The 19,955-nt window shown below is 44.5% G+C and overlaps 1 pseudogene across 1 annotated transcript in view; it reads right to left on the bottom strand.

Moving 5' to 3' along the window:
* LOC149997534 (CDK5 regulatory subunit-associated protein 2-like) overlaps window positions 1-19,116 on the bottom strand; it is a 30,030-nt pseudogene extending 10,914 nt beyond the window's left edge. Inside the window, exons 1-3 of the transcript XR_016507245.1 lie at window positions 19,052-19,116; window positions 8,291-8,405; window positions 4,781-4,857 (exon numbers count right to left, since the gene is read on the bottom strand). The product of XR_016507245.1 is annotated as a CDK5 regulatory subunit-associated protein 2-like (transcript). The remainder of the gene's footprint in view (window positions 1-4,780; window positions 4,858-8,290; window positions 8,406-19,051) is intronic.
* Between the last annotated feature and the right edge of the window lie 839 nt (window positions 19,117-19,955).

Genomic DNA, 19,955 nt, shown 5'->3' with positions numbered 1-19,955 from the left:
GCCTCCCAAGCCCTACTTGAGGGCTGTGTAAGACTTTCCCAACCAAGATATGTGATCGGACACGCACATGTACAGGCCATGTGAATTTGGGACTGAGAACAAGGGACAGTCAAGAGGGCCATCCTTGCTGCCCAAGCCTCAAACATGAATTGCCTGCAAATAAAGACTTTATTCTTCTCGTGTCTCCTTTCACCATGAGCCTTCCGAAGGCCCCAGGGCCGTGACATCACTGTAATGGGACTCAATGTGAACAGCTGGAAAGAAAGAACATAGACTCTGAAGCTGAACAGATCCGCTTCCAAATTCTCACTGTTTTGTCCTCAGTGTGACTCCGGGTGAATTACCTCTGAGACCTCAGTTTCCTCTTGGGAAAAATGAGGCGGTGACTTCTTGGAATGAACATGCTAAGACACGTGGTGGTCACAGCACAGGGCTCCTTCCTCTCCGATCCGAGTGCTGCACGGCAGCCTGTTGCCGCCAAGGCCAGCGCAGTGCCTGCGTCGCTGAGATGCCTGGAGCGGCCTCCTTCTGCCCCCGGCTGGTGTCTGCGCTGAGAAAGGATCATCCGCTGGCCAGAACTGAGGCCACCACGGCCACTTCCTGAGTAATGCCATGAAACGTCCTGAGCCCACTCCCTCAGCTCATTTCCTGACCAATACTGTCTGGAGTTCACAGATTCCCGATCATTTCTGTCACTTCGCAAGAGGGCATGCTATATGGCTGCAAGAATGCTGGACTGGACGCTTTTCCTTCCTGAGCTTTGGATCCAGAATTTTCCAGTCTTGAGCTTCCTCAAACCACCACAAAGGTTTTAGCCCCAGGGTTTTCTAGAGCCTCCTCTAGAAAAGGGTCACTCCCTCAATTAACCCACCCCACGCCCCACTCCAGCCAGCGAGGGCAAATACACCAGCCCCTCCTGTCCGCCCAGATCAGACCTTGGTGTTTTACAGTCAGCCTCCTGTACTTTGTCAAGCGGCCGACTACAATTTTTAACAAGTACTGGCATTATTCAGTTTGTTCGCATTTTAGTTATACCAATAAAATATACTCCCAATAATAAATGTTCCAACTTTTCATTTATCATCTTTGTATGTTACAGTTACTGTAGCAATAAAATTTACACTCAGCAGTACAGTGCAATTTTCCTCTACTAATGGAATTATTATTTTTGTTTGTGTTTTAAAGCTACAGAAATAAAATTTACTCCCAACAATATGTCTGCTTTTGTTTTTAATGTCCCCTTATGGTAACTGACAAATAGAACAATGGACTGTCAGAGAGCACATAGGTTTACTTCACAGCAAGGCAGAGTGGGCTCCTGAACCAGACCAGCTCCAGATCTGTTACCAGCCTGAACGAGTTCCCCGCTCCTCTGAGCCTCACTTTCCTCTTCACTTAAATGGGAATTGTGGCTGCCTCAAATAACTGCTGTAAAAGCAAATGCGATATAGCATGTCGAGTGCCAGGCACACGCTTAGAGGCTAAGACGCTTCTCCAAAAATGTAAGTACCCTCATAGGACAGGGCTCCTTCCTCTCTGATCCGAGTGCTGCATGCCAGCCTGTTGTTCCCAAGGAGACAGACAGCAAGACCTAAGGAGAGGAAAGGCTGAGAGAAACTGGTCTCATCCAGCTTTCCACCCAATGCAAAAATGAACCTTCTGTAAACACCCCTCTCGCTGCTCTTCCTAACCATCAACATTTCCTCTTGATTCTTTCCATTCTAATTATAGTTCTTCAGGGAAAAGCCGACCACCCAAAACAGAAACAACCACAGAACTCAAAAAGGAAGTGGAGGGCATTAACAAAAAGATACTTTTCCATCAACAGGTACGCACCACACACACACCGCGAGGTGCCGAGCAGTGAGAGGTAAAGGCAACGGCACGCTGAGCAGGTCAGCGGAAGACGGCGTGCGTGTCCTACGGCAGGTCACCCACACAAGGGCTCTGTGGAGCAGGAACAGCTGAGCAGCTCTAGGGCTCGGAGGCCACAGTCCTGCCTATTGCTAGAGCCAGCCCAGAGCCCCTGCCCTTTCCACCGGCCCTGAACCCCACTAAGAAAGAGGCCCTTGGCTGAGATGTACGGTCACTCTGAAGAAATGAGAAACACGCATGGAAATAAAAAAAGAAGATGAAACCTCGTGCTGGACCAGAAGTCACAAACTTGAGCTCTAATCCCAGCTATGATCTTTCTGGCTGAGCGGTTCTAGTCACGGCCCTTCCCTTCTCCAAACAGAAATTCCCTCCTCTCTCAAATGAGGTCTGCCTCAAGGTCTGAAGAGCCCTCGGGATAATGATGGACTGCAAAAAGATGCTAAGTGTTTTATGAACTGGAGAGCGCTGCGCACAAACGGGACCGTCATTACATGCCAGAGAAGCTGGTGAAAGTGGGCTGAGGCAGCCACGTGTGGCCCCGCAGGAGGCCTTCTGCAGGGTGAACAACAGGGCCTGCGGGGGGGGGTGGGGGGGAGGGCTGTCAGGGCCAAGGCAGAGCGTTTCAGTGTCTGTGAGCTGTGTTTGCAGTAGAAAGTCGGCGGAGAGAAAGCTGGGGCAGCTAAGTCACTGTGAGCATTCTTAAACACAGCTCAGGACCTTGACCCCCAACCTACCCTTGACAGCTCCCTGCCCATCCATCACTTAGCCCTGTTGATCCCGCTTCCTCAGTGTCTTTCCAATCCCCCTATCCATCTCTTGTCACTCATCCGTCACCGACTACTGCGCTAGCCTCCTAACTGGTCCCCCTGCTTCTACGCCTGCTCCCTCTATAAAACATGTTCCACTCAGCGTCGACTGACCTTTTAGAAAACAAAACTGATTGTGTCAGTTCCTTAAAACCCGTGACTACTTTCTCTCTGATCTCGGGATAAAGACCAAAATCTCTGATGAGGCCTCCAGACCCTGCAAGGCAAGGCCCCCTGGACTTCTCCCCTGCCCTCAGTCCCGCACGCTCCTCTCCCCTTCAACACTTCTCTCCGCCCTTTCACTGCTTGGTCCCTCCCGACCCCCCAGATCTCACCTCTGATGCTACGTCCTCAGGCCCTTCCCTGCTGGGGACCCACATTACACACCCATTCCCACGGCTCCCTGTTTCTCTCACCGCTCTCCTCCCAACTTCACTGATACACACATTCTTGAAGCGCTTCATCCTCATCGCTCCCACTGGAACGCAAGCCCCACGTGCCTGCTTGGCTCAGCACTGCATCCCCAGGAGCAGGGTCCGGTGCAGCACAGAACAGTGGTTTAAGAAGTATTTTCTCAATAAACTGACCAGTAAGATCAGACCAAAAGGGTCTTGAACACTAGTTGCGGCGGTTCAGAGAATCTATGCAGACAAACGTGCACAGGCCCCCAAAGCACCCAGCCCCGTGTGCTGCCCTGCGTGCGCAGAGCCTTGGGGAGTCTGGGTTTCCCTGTGCGCACGCCTGACTGAAAGCGGTCCGGGTCCAGATCTGCAGCAGGCAGGGCGCCGAGCAGGAGCGGGACCGAGCGCGACACTGACTGCCGGGCTTGGTAAAGGAGGTCTGACTCCTCGCCCAGGGAATGATGAATGATGTGCTTCTGAAAAAGGAAAAGGAAACTACAGCCACAAGAACAAAAACGTGTCTTCCCCGTTTATTCACTCATTCATTCACTCACTCAGAACATGCCACGCGTGCCAGGTCAAGCGAGGCCTGGGAACCTGCCGTCCGCTCAAGGCTACAGCAGTCGGCCTTCTGGCTGCCGGCCCTGTGGCAGTAAAAGGAGCCACATGGCCCGGCCCAGAGTGCAGCTGCGCCCTAAGCGGAAGACTCCGCGCTCCCGGCTCCACGTCCCGCAGGAACTCTGCTGCCGTGACAGACGAAGCATATCAACATAAGCTTTCAGCTGGATCCTTGGCGAGTCCACCCTGGGCAGTTTTCTGCCACGCTCACCAACTGAAACTCAGCACACTTGGTACCCCACTGTCCCCACAAACTATCACTGCACCTCCATTACACTTGGCTCCTAGGATGAGTTGTCACCAGTCTCTGATCAGCTCTTAAAGTAAGGAAATATCTGTTTTCAAAAATCCTCCATGTGTAGCATGAGTAATTACATAATAAATGTTTATGAATGAACGAATGAATGAGCAATTGAGTCATAGGTTATATTCTCTGAACTGTGCTTGTTGTTCAATAAATAATTAATTAAAATAATAGTCTTCAAATGTTCTTTAAGCAAAACAGAGAGAAAAACAAGCTACTCTGACTGAAGCCCCATCCTCTGCCTCACCTGCCGCAGGAGTCCCTCAGGTCCCCTTTATGCCCCCAGGACTTCTACAGAGGTGAGTGAGCTAATGATATACTTAAAAAATATGAACGGATCTCACTAATGTATCGCTGAGGAAAGGGACCAGACCCAAAAGCATAGTGTAGGATCCCATTTCTACCACGGGCAGAACTAAGCAATGGCGATACTGCTAGTTAGCAAAGTGGCCGTCTTTGTGGGAGGAGGGTAAGTTCTGGGAGCACAAAGGGGCCTTCCTGGGGGCTGGTGATGTGCTGGTTCCTGGTCGGGATGGTGGTCTCTGCTGAGAGAAAATTCATCCTGCTGTACGTGTAAGATCTGTTCATTTTCCTATAAACTTTAAAAGTTGGTTGAAAAATAATGATATATAAACAAAGCCTCCTTGGGGTCCCCCGAGCCCAGCTGGGGAACAAGAGGCTTAGGAAGCACGAGGCTCTGTTTCACTGACCCACGCAGCCGCCACAGGGGGGCCCTGGGCGACCCCCGAGCATGTGACAGGATGACGGGTACTCACGAGGCTTTGATGAGCAGCCGCTCTCTCTCCTGGAGCTCACGCTTCAGACTTTCCACTTCCACCTTGAGCTCGATATTCTTCCAGACGAGGTTAGGGAAGAAAAGAAACAGTGTAAAACTACAGGCCATACTGTGCCTACAGTGGGGAAACCATCTTCAGAGTGGACTGATCACACCACGCTTGTAATAGGCAGCCGTCAGATTCCAAACCTCATTAGCCTCAGGGCACAGGGAAAAGGGAATTTCCAAACCCTGGTGGTCTCAAAAGAAAGCCCCAGATTTCACAAGACTTGGAACAATTATGTAAATTTTGCAAGCTTCGAACAGCCAGAGCATAAATGTCATATGAGAAAGGCCGATTTAAAAATTGTTTGCCCTCCACCAAGCAAATTTACAAGCAATTCTGCAGTTTGCTTTTACCAGTCCAAGGCAATTACTTCTGGTTGTTTACCATCATACGTGTGCTGGTTGTGGCAGTGGAAACGCTTTACAGCTTCAAAAAAGAAAACATGTGGGTGCATAACTGGAGGCCTCGTCACTGCCTGTCTCATTTCAGTGGGAGATTCCAGGGTTCTCACCAAAGAGCCGCAGCTGCACGGACAAGCTGGCTATTAGGGACACCGCTGCGTTCTCCAACCAAATGCCTTCCTTGTAACTGACCAGAAGGAAGGGAGTCGCACGTGGCCTGGGGCTCACGATTCACATGCGAATCCAAAGACAGAGTCTTCAGCAAGCGGCTCCCAACGTGAGACAGTGGGCCGGTGGCTGGCTTCTCAAACCAGTCCGTAAATGTAGCCCAGACAGTGTTAGATGAATTCACGGAGTGGAAACGGGTCTGGTTGAAAAGTTTTCAGAGAACTGCTCTAATTCCAGGTTCTCTTTGAAATCTTGCTCCTCTTTTAATAATTCATGCCAAGTTTACATTCTACTCCATAATACATGAATATCGTTTTAAATCAAAATAACATTTCCAGTAAAATTTACAGTCTCGGAGGATATGCCTCCCTCCTTTCAGCCAAGCAGCTCTGGGGGATCCCCAGGCTGAGAAGTCAGCCAGAAAGGAAAGGTCATGGGCTTCGGACCAGGAGGACATGGGTTCAAATCCTGCCTCCACTCTTCACGAAATGGAAACCATAGTAAATCAGTAGACGCTCATTTATTCATTCCCTCTCTTCGCAGACATTTACCGTCCCTGTGACGTGCCAAGCACTGGGCTGAGCACCGAGGACACAGGTAAACAAGGCAGACAGGCTCTGCCTTCAAGCGAACACTGAACAGAAAACTGGAAGTGTAGGCCTATAACTGTCCTCAGAAGCACAAGTGCAGGAGGTGAGAAAGCGACGTTTCTCCTTGCAGATCCCCCAAGTGGCAAAAGAAAATCATAAAGTCCACCCAACGGGGGGGATTTCAGGACTAAGTGAACTAATGAACATGTTATTGTCTTCAACGTCAAACAACAGGAACTAAAGAAGTCACTTATGCGGCAGGACTTTTTCCTAGAAGGAAATGATCTTTGCATAAAGGACACCGAGTGACAGTGCACCATGCCTTCAATGGCAGTTTTGTGAAAACGACAGGAAGGAACAGCGTTCGAACTGAGGATTCCTTTCCAGCTCTCACAAGAGCAAAGAGCTACATAGGAGCTGATTTCAGAGATTCTGAGTGCTCTGCTTTCTGAGGCACCAGCTGGCACTCCAGCCGAGCAAATTTAGTAGAACAGAGAGCTAACATGTCCGCTAGACTATTCTTCGCAAGCCCAACACCTCAAGTTATAAACTTAAATATATGACAATCATAATTTCTTAACCAAAAATCAAAACACCTTATTAGCATAAAATAGAATATCGGTACTAAAAAATAAATAAATAAAGAAGCTTTAACCCACTACTAAGGAAAGATATCCAAGATATTATTAAGGAAAACTGCAAGTTACAGAACAGAACATGCTTCCATTGATATAAAAAGGGGGCTTATACACATATATATTCACATACACACTTGCCTGCATATGCATAAAACTTCTCTGCCTGAGGAACCAGTAATCTGGTTAGACCTAAGGGACTAGGAGACAAAAGTGTTTTCAGAGTACACCTTTTACGCTTTTTGAACTCTGAATCATGTGTAGCTATATAAAAACTTAAACTGAAATAAAAGTGCGACGAAGTCGGGTCAGCTAATCAGACAACGGAAAAGAGTAGCTGAAACAGCGTGGTACAATGAGACAGGCAGGCCTGGGCTCCAACGCACCTCACACAGTGGCTAGGACATCAAGCAAGTTACTGATGCCCCCTGAGCTTCAGGCTCCTCTCCTGCAAGTGAGCTCATCGCTGCTGCAAAGGGCCATCTTGAAAAGTAAAATAAGGCGCTGATGTGCAAAGGCCCAGGACAGCGCCTGACACAAAGAAGGCAATTCACATGCTCTGGTTTCCTATCACTTAGAAGTGCTGAGATAGATGATAACTATACTTACAAATAAAATGTTTTAGGCTGTTGTTTTTTCTTTTATCACCACTTCCTTCCAGAAAAGGGGATGTCCTCATTGTCTTCCCACCCCCACAACAAAGAAAAAAAATTGTGTCTTGCGGGACAAGGGAGCTTTTCAACTCTTGAAAAGGCTCAAAGTACAGTACAGAACAATCTCTCTTCAAGACAAGTCCATTTAAGTTCATTCACTGAAACTCAAGCAGAGTTCTTTTTCCTCCTTCAAAAGTTTCCACTGGTGCAAACTTCAGACGAGAAAACAATGGACTAATTCCCAGGCCAAGGGCTAATCTACTGGAGCAAGCCAAGAAATAGGTGCTGAAATATTGTTTGTACTCATGTCTTTTCAAGAAAGCCAAGTTCTTTTTCAAGTTTCAGAACCAAGGTTTGTTTTCAGGCAGAAGCCTCCAGGCCAAGACTTTCGGCTGGAAACAAACCTTTTTCCTGACAGTTATAAGCAAGTATATAAAACCCACGGAAGAACCACAGCACAGGAACATGGACAGTCCTAACTTTGTGCTGCCCGCGGAAGCCTCAATCGGACAATGGTAACTGTCCAGCACTTGACTGCGTGCTGGGACTTTTCATCTGTCATCTCATTTTAATCCACACTAATGACCCTATGACGGAGGGATTATCACTGCCCTCTGGAGCAAGCCCAGCTGAGCTGAAGTGACTTGCCTACAGTTACACAAATTAGTGGGTAACAATAAGTTTCAATTCCAAAGACATTCTTCCATTTCACTGTCTTTGTCTAAATATGGATAAGTTTAAAAAGCCAACTGAAATACAGCAAATCAGAAGTCCAATTTTAAGAAGAGAAAAAGGATCCCTTAAAATTAATCTTGTATCTCTTTACTTAATACTAAGGTCATCTTATTGTCTTTATACTCCCCATAATCAATGCAAATTAAATGAAAGCAGCTCTATCTATCCATGCTCACTCTGAGAGCAAATATTAATCACGTTTCTGCTTGGAGCACCATGAGAAAAGACATCAGGGATGGCAGCAAGAAGGGGGGCCACTTACAGTTTTATAGATGTGCTCCGTGGGGCCATCGAGTGAGTTCCTGTTGCATTCTTTCCTCAAGGAAACAGATGCGAAGCTTTAGGTTAAAGTTTTCTTTCTTCAATTCAGTGATTTGCTGGAAAATAAGCACAGGTGGTTATCAAAAAAGAGTAAAAATCTAAGGGATGTCACGTACATTAATTCTGATAGCTTCCAGGGCTACAAATGGATTCAAATGTTAAACACTAGAGAAAGCGTGCCTGTGCTACAATTGTGCCAGCCCAGAATTAAGTGGTTCCCTCCAAACAAATTTAGGACCATGTGAGCATCAGAATGAATAATGACCAAGAGAAGGAAGAATTCAAGACTTCACATTGATAATAAGGAAAGAAAGAAAGTAAAAAGAGAAAGGAACCCCTTCTTTACAAAAGAGACCCAGTTAATAAACACAGAAGAATAACAGGAACAGGAAGCCACCACCACACAACCACTACAGGAATGACTGCCTCGGGGAGGACTCATCAACGCTAAAAGAATCAGATGGAAGATCACTGGACAACATGATATTCACACAATCTCAAGACATCACCCCAGAGGTGGTTTATTAATAACAAAAGGAAAAGGTATATTGAAAATTCAGAAACCTAGCAGGCATCACATTAATCAAGAACACACACAGTTGTCCGTTGGTACTCACAAGGGATGGGTTCCAGGAACCCCCAAGGAAACCAAAATCAGTAGATGCTCTAGCCCCTTACGTAAAATGGTGTACTATTTGACTATATTCTATACTTTCGAAAATATTTTCTAAGGAAATACATCCATGGTTGGTCAAATCCAGATGCTAAAGATGTAAATAGAGAGGGTTGACTGTATTTAATATCGCCCTGGTGGGACAAAGTGGCATCTTGTGCCTCCTGAAATAACTCACTGCAAGTAAACAATTTCACTTAAAATACTTCTGCCCACAACCTTTAACCTGAACCTAATCCAAAGTTGCCAATCAGACACATCCAAATAAAAGGACTTTCTGCAAAATAACAGACCTGTACTCTTCAAAAATCTTAATGACAATCTGAAGTCAAAACTGACTGAGGAATTATTCTAAATAAATGGAAGTACTTGAGGGATGACAACTAAGTGCAATGAAATCATACAGTGCATCTTGAATATTTTTTTAAAAAGCTATGTGGGAATTAACTGGGGAAATCTGAATAACAACTTTATATTAGACAATAGTATTATGATTCTGTAGCAGAATATCCTAAGTGAGAGCTACATGGTGAAGTACTTACGGGTGCTGTCAAAATGTCTGCAACTAACTCTCTAATGAGTGAGGAGGAAGGAGTCTACCAAAAAACTATTAGAACTAATAAATGAAATCAGTAAATTTGCAGGATACAAAATTAATATTCAGAAATCTGTTGTGTTTCTATACACAAATAATAAACTATCGGAAAAAGACATGAGGAAAACAACACCATTTACAATTGCATCAAAAAGAGTAAAATACTTAGGAATAAATTCAGGCAAGGAGGCAAAAGACTTGTACTCTGAAAGCTGAGCAAAACACAAATAAATGGAAGGCTATACCATGCTCATGGATTTGGAAGAATTAATGTCCTATAAAGGTCCACACCAAAAGCAATCTACAGATTTAATGCAATCCCTATCAAAATACCCATGGCGTTTTTCACAGAACTAGAACAAAGAACCTAAAATTTATATGGAACCACAAAAGACCCTGAATAATCAAAACAATCTTGAGAAAGGAGAACGAAGTTGGAGGTATCATCCTCCCTGATTTCAAATTATACTATAAAGTTATAGTAATCAAAACTGTCTGGTACCAGCACAAAAGCAGACACACAGATCAAAGGAACAGAACAGAGAGCCCAGAAATAAACCCACGCTTATATGGTCAATTTATCTATGACAAAGGAGGCAAGGTAAAATTATACAACTTTTAGAAGAATACATAGGGGGAAACCTTTGGAACCTAGGGCTCAGCAGAGTTTTTAAATATAACACTGAAGGCATCATCCATTAAAAAAAATTTTTTTAACAATAAATTGGGCTTCAACAAAATTTAAAACTTTAGCTCTCAAAAACAGTGTTAAGAGAATAAAAAAGCAAACTACACACTAGGAGAAACATTTGCAAATCACATACCCAATACAGAAACTGTAGCTGGAACACATAAATAACTCTCAAAATGTAAGAAAATAACAAAACTAAAAAAATAAAATAAAAAAGCAAGATTTTAAAAGAAACTTCACAGTAGAAGATACACAGGATAAATAAGCACAAGAAAAGATTTTCAACACCTTTAGCCATTAGGAAAATGCAAATTAAAACCATTTATGCACCTCCTAGAATAGCTTAACAAATTTTAAATTGATAATACCAAGTGCTAATGAGAATGTGAAGCAAATGGCATTATCACACTCTGCTGATGAGAATGCAACATGGCACCACCACTCTGGATAACAGTTTGACAGTTTCTTACCCAAAACACTACACTTATCATATGACTTAGCAATTCCACTCCTAGGTAATTACCCTAAAGAAATGAAAACCCATGTTCACACAAAAGCCTGTATGTGAGTGCTTACTGCAGCTTCCTTAACGATTACCAAAATATGAAAAGAACCCAAGTGCCCTTCAAAGGATGAAAGAATAAACAGTGTTCATCCATATGATGGAATAATACTCAGCTACTGCGATACACACAACATGAATTTATTTCAAAGACATTACACTGAGGAACAGAAGCTAGCCTCAAAAGACTACATACTCTATGATTCCATTTATGGGACATCTGGAAAAAGGAAAATCACAGGGACGAAGGACAGAGCATAGCTACCAGATGTCTGGGGTAAAGAGAGGGTTTGACCACAAAGACACAACACATGGGGGCATTCTGGCAGTATGGAGCTGTTCTATAATCTGATTGTGATGTTGGTCATAACCTAGAACAGTATAGACGTATTTAAAAAATTATAACTACATATACATGTATATACGTATGTTTATATACATGTGTGTGTAAATATATATATCTTGATTACGACAGGTCACAAGAGAGTATACATTTGCCAAAACTCACCCAACACTTAAAATTGGTAAATTTCACTTTATGTAAATTATATCTCAATAAAGTTGAATTTAAAATAACTAAAATGAAATACAGTAAAATATTAATAGCTGCATTTGAATACTAGTACATCCCGACACATATATACCCACTGGGATTTTTTCAGCATTTAAAAAAATAATGGGTAATAGCATATAGTACTCTATTTAATAAGCATACTTTTATGACTGGATAAAAGAACATGATAAGCAGATATTACATTATGTTTTCAAACAGTCTGCCCTTGGCCCTCTTGTTAACAATTTTGTGACTAACAAGAACAGCACAAGAAACAATTGGGAGGTTCGCTAAAGCCTCCTTTTGAATGTTTTAAGGAAACAGCACATAAAACATTCATTCAAACAAAAAACGTCTGCCCTGCCAGCTGCAGCCTATAAAGAGGAACCTTATTCTGTTACTCAGCTACCAATAAAATATTTATGGAGCTTGCTTAAAATGCCCACACTATACACACTGCTAAAATTCTTCACAACACTTGAAAGAATATTTGTCCTATTTATAGGTAAAGACATTTTCTTTAAAAATAAGAGAAAGGTAATAAGCCATCAGAAGGTCACTGAGAATGCCAGACAGGCCCAAAAGCAACACAGACCCATCTTCACAACAACGCCGGTCTAGGTCTCTGCTTACTACCACTTCCCTCATCGAGTTCTCTCTGAAAGCCCCAACGGGCTGGACTGGCAGCCCTTCTAAATGTTTCCATACCACGTCCACTTTCTTCATCCTAGCCGTTAACACACGGCATTGTACCAGCCGGGGATGGCCTTCCTACCCAAACCATCTCTAAGACATCGGGAACCATATCTTCTTGTGCATTCCAGTCTAACACGTAAGGGACAGTTACTAAATACCCAACAGCTGGACGGGTGAACAAATCCATGTAAGAATTTCCCAAAGGCCATACGATGCAAGGAGGCATCAGTCAGACAGATCTGGTTCTTATCACACCACTGTTGTTGCTCCCCCGCCCCTGGACGAGAACTCCCCGCCACGGCCACAGAGCGCGGCACGTCATCAGGCTCCCACCCGCCTCTCGGTCTCATCCTCGACATCCTCTCCCTTGCTCACAAGGTTGCAGCCTCACTGGCCTCCTTGCTGGTCCTCAGATGGGCCCAGCCCCTATCTGTCTGCATCGCCTTTCCTGCAGCACTTGCCAGGGTGGCTCGGTCTCCTCCTTTCCATCTCAACTCAAACATCACCGACTCAAAGAGGCCCTTGCCAGCTATCGAACCTAAAGTGGCCCCCATCTCTACCACCTCCACCGAGTCACGCTCTAACACGTAACTCTTATTGTCTTGCTAGAACTTTCCACGATCTGGATTCACCTTATTCACTGACATGTTCATTATTTATTATGTTTATTATATGAAAATAATCCACTTTTTGATGGCATGGGCCTTACCAACTCATGGCCCTGATGTTTTAGCACAGTACCTAGAACATAGTGTTAATCAACATTTGTTAAATGAATGAACAAGTTAATCAATAAATATAGTCCAGACTACCTTACTAGCTGTATGACTTTAGTCAAGTTCATTTTCCCGTATGCGTGTTCCTGTATCTATAAAAATAGGATTATAATAACTATTTCAGAGAGCTATTATAAGGATTAGAATAAATTAATCTGAATGTTTAGTACTGTGCCTAGCACAGCATAAGAACTTAAAACATAATCATATCCTTCTCATTTGAATTTCTCCCTTTAAGAGAATAAGCTCAAAAAAATTTTTAAACTTGAGCTGGAAAAACTGAAAACAGTAGGAACAAATATCTCAAAATGGAGAACCCACCAAACAGGACTCAGAAACCTAATGCTCAAAAGTAAGCCCCTGGCTGCTGTGGCTCAGTGGATTGAGCGTCGGCCTGCGAACCAAGTGTCACTGGTTCGATTCCCAGTCAGGGCACATTACTAGGTTGCACATCAGGTCCCCAGTTGGGGGCGCGAGTGAGAGGCAACCACACAGTGACGTTTCTCTCCCTTTCTCCTTTCCCCTCTCTCTAAAAATAAAATAAACAAACAAATCATTTAAAAAAAAAAAAAAAAAAAAAGCAAGCCAGTGCAAGGGCTGCACTTGGCACATCCCATCCTTCGGAACCCAAGTGTTACTGTGGAACTGCAACCCCCCGCAAAGGGAACCATCCATGCTCAGGTCCTGTTTTAGCCAAAAAGGGAAGAAAAATAAAAATCAACATGAAAAAAAAATCCAGGCAACTCCAACCAGGCCCACCTTAACTAAGCAAGGCACCTCAGTCTGGTGAGCGGTTCCAAAGGCTTGCAAGAGCCCGGGCCTCCAACGCTGAGGCTCACCCGCCACATGACCTTCTGCTTCAAGGCAGCAAGGGCTAGCAGCAAGGCCCTGGGGCCAGCAGGAGGGACCGAACTCCCAATGCTGCCACCGGTGAGCCGTGTGACCTTGGGAAAATTATTTCACATCTCTGTTGGCTCCGCTATAAAGTGCGGATAAAGATCCACTACCTCCCAGGGGCGTGGTGACGAGCAAAGGCGCGAAAGCACTGGCGGAGCCCGGCATCAGCGGGCAGGGAGCAAAGGCCGGCTTTCAAAAGGAACTCATGTCCCCCGCAGCCCTCTGGAGGCAGATCTTCGGGCCACCGCCCATTTTTCATCCTCTCTGAAAACCCCAAAACCGTTAGACAGCTCACCTGAACATCACAAAACCCATGAACGCTTGCTGCCCAGAGTCCACCTCAGGCAAACAGCGCCGCACGTACGGTGACTCTGCCAGCAGCAGCTGAGTAGGGTCAGTAAAACGAGGAGGACGCTTGGGAGTTCGTTTCTGATTCCAATACTCCCTCCGGTGTCCCCAAGTCATCAAGAAAACTGTTCCTAGGCAAACGTCTATTTATTAACAACCAGTACTGTAGCAGTAAGAGAATTTTAAAGCTGAACCCCAAACAATATTTGGAATATAATGAAATCAACTTATGAAATCAACTCTTGTTATATTCTTTGTAGCTTTCACTCATAAATATACATTTTTTTATAAAAGTATAAAATAAGTGAATTTGGATATTCCATTGCTTTCCCCTGGTATCTTAAATTGTTGTTGCAGAATTACACATAATTATCACTTAAAATGACTGCCCTCAACTCTATCGAACTGACTCACTATCAATTACCTCACATTTCCCTACTGAGCATCTATGCAGCCAATGTGACCCAGTGGAAAGTGTTCGGGCTTTGTAATAAAAAAGGCCAGGCTTGAATTTTGCCTCCTTTGAGTTTCTCAATCACAACAAGCTCATGGGAAAGTCACTTAATCTCTTCAATCTCAGCTTCCTCATCTGTGAAATACCTTCATCACAAGCTTACTGGAAGACTGCAAAGAGCCTTCGCTAGGAGGCTCAGTTGGTTGGAGAACTGTCCCACACATCAAAAGGTTGCAGATTCAATTCCTGATCAGGGCACATGCCTAGGCTGCAGGTTCGACCCCCGGTCGGGGCACATACGGGAGGCTAACACTTGATGTCTCTCTTTCCTTCTCCCCAAACCCCACCTCTCTCTCTCTATTTTTTTTTTTTAATCAATAACCATATACTTGAGTGAGAATTTTTTTTTAAAAGAAGCCAAAGAAATAACAAACATAAAATATAATTCCTTTGTTCCCAATTTTTCATAATTATACACAATGTGACAACAAACAACCTCCCACACAGCGCTTTTTCCTTCTACTGGGTTGTTTCCTGAGGATAGTTTCCCAAAATGAGTTAGTGGGCTCCTGAGTAATATTTTTTTATGACAAACAAAGCAGGGGTGGAGGTGAAGGAAGCTATTTATTCCCAGGTAATAATAAGTAATTTGCAACATAGAGGTAACAGCACAAATTGGAAGATGTCAACCTCCCAGCCATTCCTCAGATAAAATATTAAATTTGACGAACTGCCTCAGCTGAGACCAAGAATTTTCAACAAGAAAGAACAAGGTCCTGGATACAAGAATACCAGCACCTCAGGGTAGGTGGGTGTGAGACATGAGCAGTGGAATTTACCCTAAGAAAATAATCATGTATCTGTAAAAAAGATATATGCACAAGGATATTCATCATTGCTTTGTTTGCAGTAGTGAAAACTTAGAAACAATTTGGAATGTCCCACAATAAAAGATTATATAAATTATGGTCCAATCCATTCCTTTTAATGTCTTTATGAACTTTAGACCGTCGTTCAATAATAGTATCCATCAGTAGTATTAACAGAGGTGGAAAGCTACCTCTGCCATTCTCTGTCAGTGAAGTCACAGAAAAAGCCGGAATTAAGGTCTTCTATGCACGAATAAAGATTGCTACTGGACTGACCGTATGTGCTGAACCAGACTCTGAGTCCAACAGGACAGGCCCCCACTGCAGACCAAACTGATCTGCCAACATCCTACATAAGGCCTGCCATAGGGGTGATTACACCTTCAGCTAATGAAGGCACTAGGCAACGGATTCCCAGTTTAAACACCCAAGAAGAACGCATGTGGTTTTCACGTGTCAGAGTGAAGGCTTGCACGGGACAGCAGAGTGGAATAAAAAAGACTTCCTGGGCCAGGAGACCAGAGTTCAAGGCCTGAAGAAGCGCTCCCACTCTCTGGGCTTCAGAGTCCCCTTGTGTCAGGTGGAGGGACTTCTGGCATTCCTCTGGCTCTGAAATTCTGACTTCCTTCTAAACATCCTGGGACCCTATCCCTTAGCTCCAGAACCATCCCCACCCCCACAAGGCCACACACGGCAGCCCTTTACCTGACCACACCGCCACCAGCCCTGCTGCCTCGCTGCTGTCGCCAGTCTGAGCGGCCTGAAAGTGCAATTCGTTCATTTCCCTCCCACACTAAAATCCATCATTTACTCCCCTTCATTTTAAGGGCAAAATCCAACAAAAAAATGTAACATGCAGGAGCTGGCCCCTGCCCGCTGCAACCGCCTCGCTCCTCTCAGGCCCCTCACCCAACCGCCCCCCTCCAGCCAAAGAGAACTTACAGTTCTCCCAACTCATCACACCCTCCCATGCTTCTCCCTACATTTACACGTGGGTCCGGGATGCTCTCCCAGTCCTCTTGCCTTGGCAAATCCCTCCTTGTCCCTGATGACCCAACTCAAGGAACACCTCCTCCAGGGAGGCTTCCCTGAACACCCAAAGGCCAGGTTCAGGGCCCCTCCTCTGTGCCGCACAGCACCCTGTACTTACCTCTGTCACTGCACTATTTTCCTCTCCATCTCCCCAACTAGACAGTGAGCCTCTTGACAGAGAGACGTGCCTAGTATTAACCTACGACAAATTCCCCAGCCCTGGTACAGCCTGGCATAGGGTATATACCTGAAAATATTGACTGACGAACAGATGAACTCTGAGCAAAACAAGAAGGAGGACTACGTCTTGATAGATGCTAGCTAACAAACCCTAACGTTCAGATACCCGTTACCTGAAACTAGAAGAGGAATCATAAATTTCCCCTTCAAACCAAAGGCATTCCAGCCTCCTCTTTAGTATGCATGCTGACTCTAAAATTAGCATGAGATGCCAAGAGCATTTCCTATAAGCCCCCCACAGAAAGTTCAGACCACCGCAACACAGAAGTCATGTATTTGGTAGCTCAGGTCAGATGAAAAATTTCAGTGGCTTCTAAAGACCCAAAAGGGAGACACTGAGAACAGTGTGACTATATCAATTTCAACTGAAGAATTTGCTCTTGAAAATGCTATAGTAAAAGATATTAATGCCACAAAAACCTAACAGCAGCCAAAGGACCACAGTCATAAAAGAACAAGAACAACAAAAAAAACAAACAAACCAAAAAACATAAATCCTAAGATATATTGGCATAGAAGGCTCCCCTCACCTTTAAGAAAAATAGTATTTAGGTCATCAAGAGTACGTCTGAGCGAGGAAAACTTAAATCACATGCACAGAAGGAAAAAATTCACAATAATTAATACACCAATGCCAATAAGAAGGATCAAGAGCTGACACATAAGGTGAACTCAGTTAGGCATGTCCTTCCCACAGCCTCGCTCCTTAAATCCTCACAAGAGCACTACGAAACAGACACGATTTTCATGCCCGTTTCCCAGGCAAGGGAAGCACAGAAAGGCTAAGTGACTGGCCCAAGACCACCCAGCGGAAGGGGATGAGCAGGCAGTCTGGCTCCAGAAGCTGTGGTCACACCCTTGGGCCTCAGCTTCCCCTACACGGAGTAAAGACAGTAAAGACGGGTGGATTCAACTCTAAGCTTCCTCCCAGGTCAAAAGGCAGGCGATAAAATGTGAAACAAAATGCCAGGATTCTGTAAAATGTTTCCAACTGGAAATAAAATTCAGAAGGCTGCCCTTCGTAAGTTAAATAACTCTGCATCTTGTGGAGCTGCTTTAATATCAATGTAACACATTGCTATAGGAAGAGCCTCACACATGAGTGCCCAGCTCAGAGCAAGAGCTCAATAAACAGTAGCCATTGTTACTCTTACGATAAAAAAGGAACAACCTTTTAATAGCAGAGCACATTTTAATTATACACAATGTGAAATAATCAAATCGCCTTCGTTTGAGGCCCCAGACCCCACAGCATAGATCAAGTTGTACAGTTGAAATTATAACAACTCAAAGCTCAGAAATTACTTGTTTCCATTAGAGATCTGACAAGTCATTTCTTCAATAGGTCACTGGTGGTTTGCAGATAACTGTGAGCAGTAATGAGTATTCTAAATTAAATCCAGAGACAGTACCGCTCTGTTCGGGAAAGACAACTGGGGAGAGAGACATAATGGAGCATCCTTGTCTCTGCATCCTCCGTCTCCTCTCGGATAAACAGCTCCCGTATCTCGCGTAGTGTGGATTTCATTTGGTTACAAGTGAAGAAGGGTCTAATTCTTCCCATGATAAATGAGAGTGTTGAACAGGTAACTTGTTAAAAAGATCTGGAATTGGGAAAATCACCTTATTTTCCTGTTATTTGCCAACGAGCCCCCTCCGCTAACAAATGAAAGACACAGTGCCCAAAGACATCAGGCACAGAAGCCAAATCTATCACCAAGTAATCCATCCTCAGACAATTACCAAGGATCCAGGCTGCTCACACATCACTCAGCAGCAACAGAGACGAAGCCTACAAAACGCAAGGAGTCGCCCCGAAGTGGTGGGAAAAATAATGGTTCTGGAGTCATTAAAAACCTGGATTCAAATCCCAGCTCTGCTGCTAAAGTATCATGTGATCCCTTATCTGCAAAATGGTGGTAATATAAAATACCTCACAGGCTTGTTTCAAAGATTAAATAGGGACCATAAATAAGGTGCCTGACATTATAAGAAAGCCTTTGACAAATATGAGCTCCTCTCAACTGTGCAGTACGGTAATATCCTCACCTTCGGGACACCGGAAATACACCACCTTCCCCTAAGTTGGAAATTACTGATCCTGTTAGAACCCATAACCGGCCCACGTATTAAAGAGCCAACTGCACAGGTATGTAATAGTTGCAGAGAGAATGCCCGTGAGACATGGCATTCCTCCAAACTCTGACATTATCCAGCTTAGACACTCGTCAAGAAATACAGCTCCCTCCTGGGTCTGCTTAGACGACAGCAGCAGGCATGATTTCTTAGGGAAAGAAATTTGGTAACTCCACTTACATTTTCAAAGTCCTTCATGTTCCGGGCTCCGGTGGGAGACACTTTCTCTTCCGACACCTTTGGGAGCACTCTAAAAAGGTAAAACACACCGAATATCACGGTATGCAAATCGTCAGCATCCCCATTAAGGACTAGAGCCCAGAGAAGAAAATACATGAACAGCTTCCACAGTATAGTCTGCTGGTACTTTCTGTCTGTTTCGATATACTGATTGGCGTCCAGGGAAAGCTCTAAACCATTAGGTTTCAAATATTTACAAATCACTTCAACAAGCACCAGTGTATTAATATATGTGTCAGAGGATGGACCCAGAAAATGCACTGGGCATGTGGCAAAGCAAAGCTGTCCTGATATGTACTTCCTTACTGTTTGTCATAAAATTATTTGGCTAACCAGGATATCATCTCACATGTCGGCAACTAAAACAAAGTATGTCTAAGTGACCTGACAGCAGGGACCGGCAAAACTGTTAGGACACCAGACAACAAACATTTTAGGTTCTGTGGGCCATATACGAAGCCTGAAATCTGTGACAATATAGTAATACGGACACTTCTGCTGAAGCACAAGAACAGCCACAGACAATTCATAAACAAATAAAGAAGCTGTGTTCCAACAAAAGCTTATTTGCAAAAGCAGGCAGAGGGTCAGAAACTGCCGATCGCCGCTACAGAACGACTGAAGACTTTGCCAGAACCCAAACTTCCCCCCAGCTTCTTGAATTCAGCAAACACTTACTACTTCCCTACTCTGTGCCGAGCACCGTGCCAGGTGCTGGGGAAACAACAGTAAAAGAGACACTGATCCTGGGCCCAGGAGGTCCCTGATCTAGGGGGCAAGACAGAGGTGGGCACCCGCCGTCACGCTGCACAAAGGGCCTGGTATTTCTCAGCTGCTGAGCAAA

Source organism: Furipterus horrens, unplaced genomic scaffold (assembly GCF_987537825.1).
Source record: "Furipterus horrens unplaced genomic scaffold, mFurHor1.1.pri manual_scaffold_11, whole genome shotgun sequence".
Taxonomy (NCBI): domain Eukaryota; kingdom Metazoa; phylum Chordata; class Mammalia; order Chiroptera; family Furipteridae; genus Furipterus; species Furipterus horrens.
This window is presented reverse-complemented; position numbering and strand designations above follow the sequence as displayed.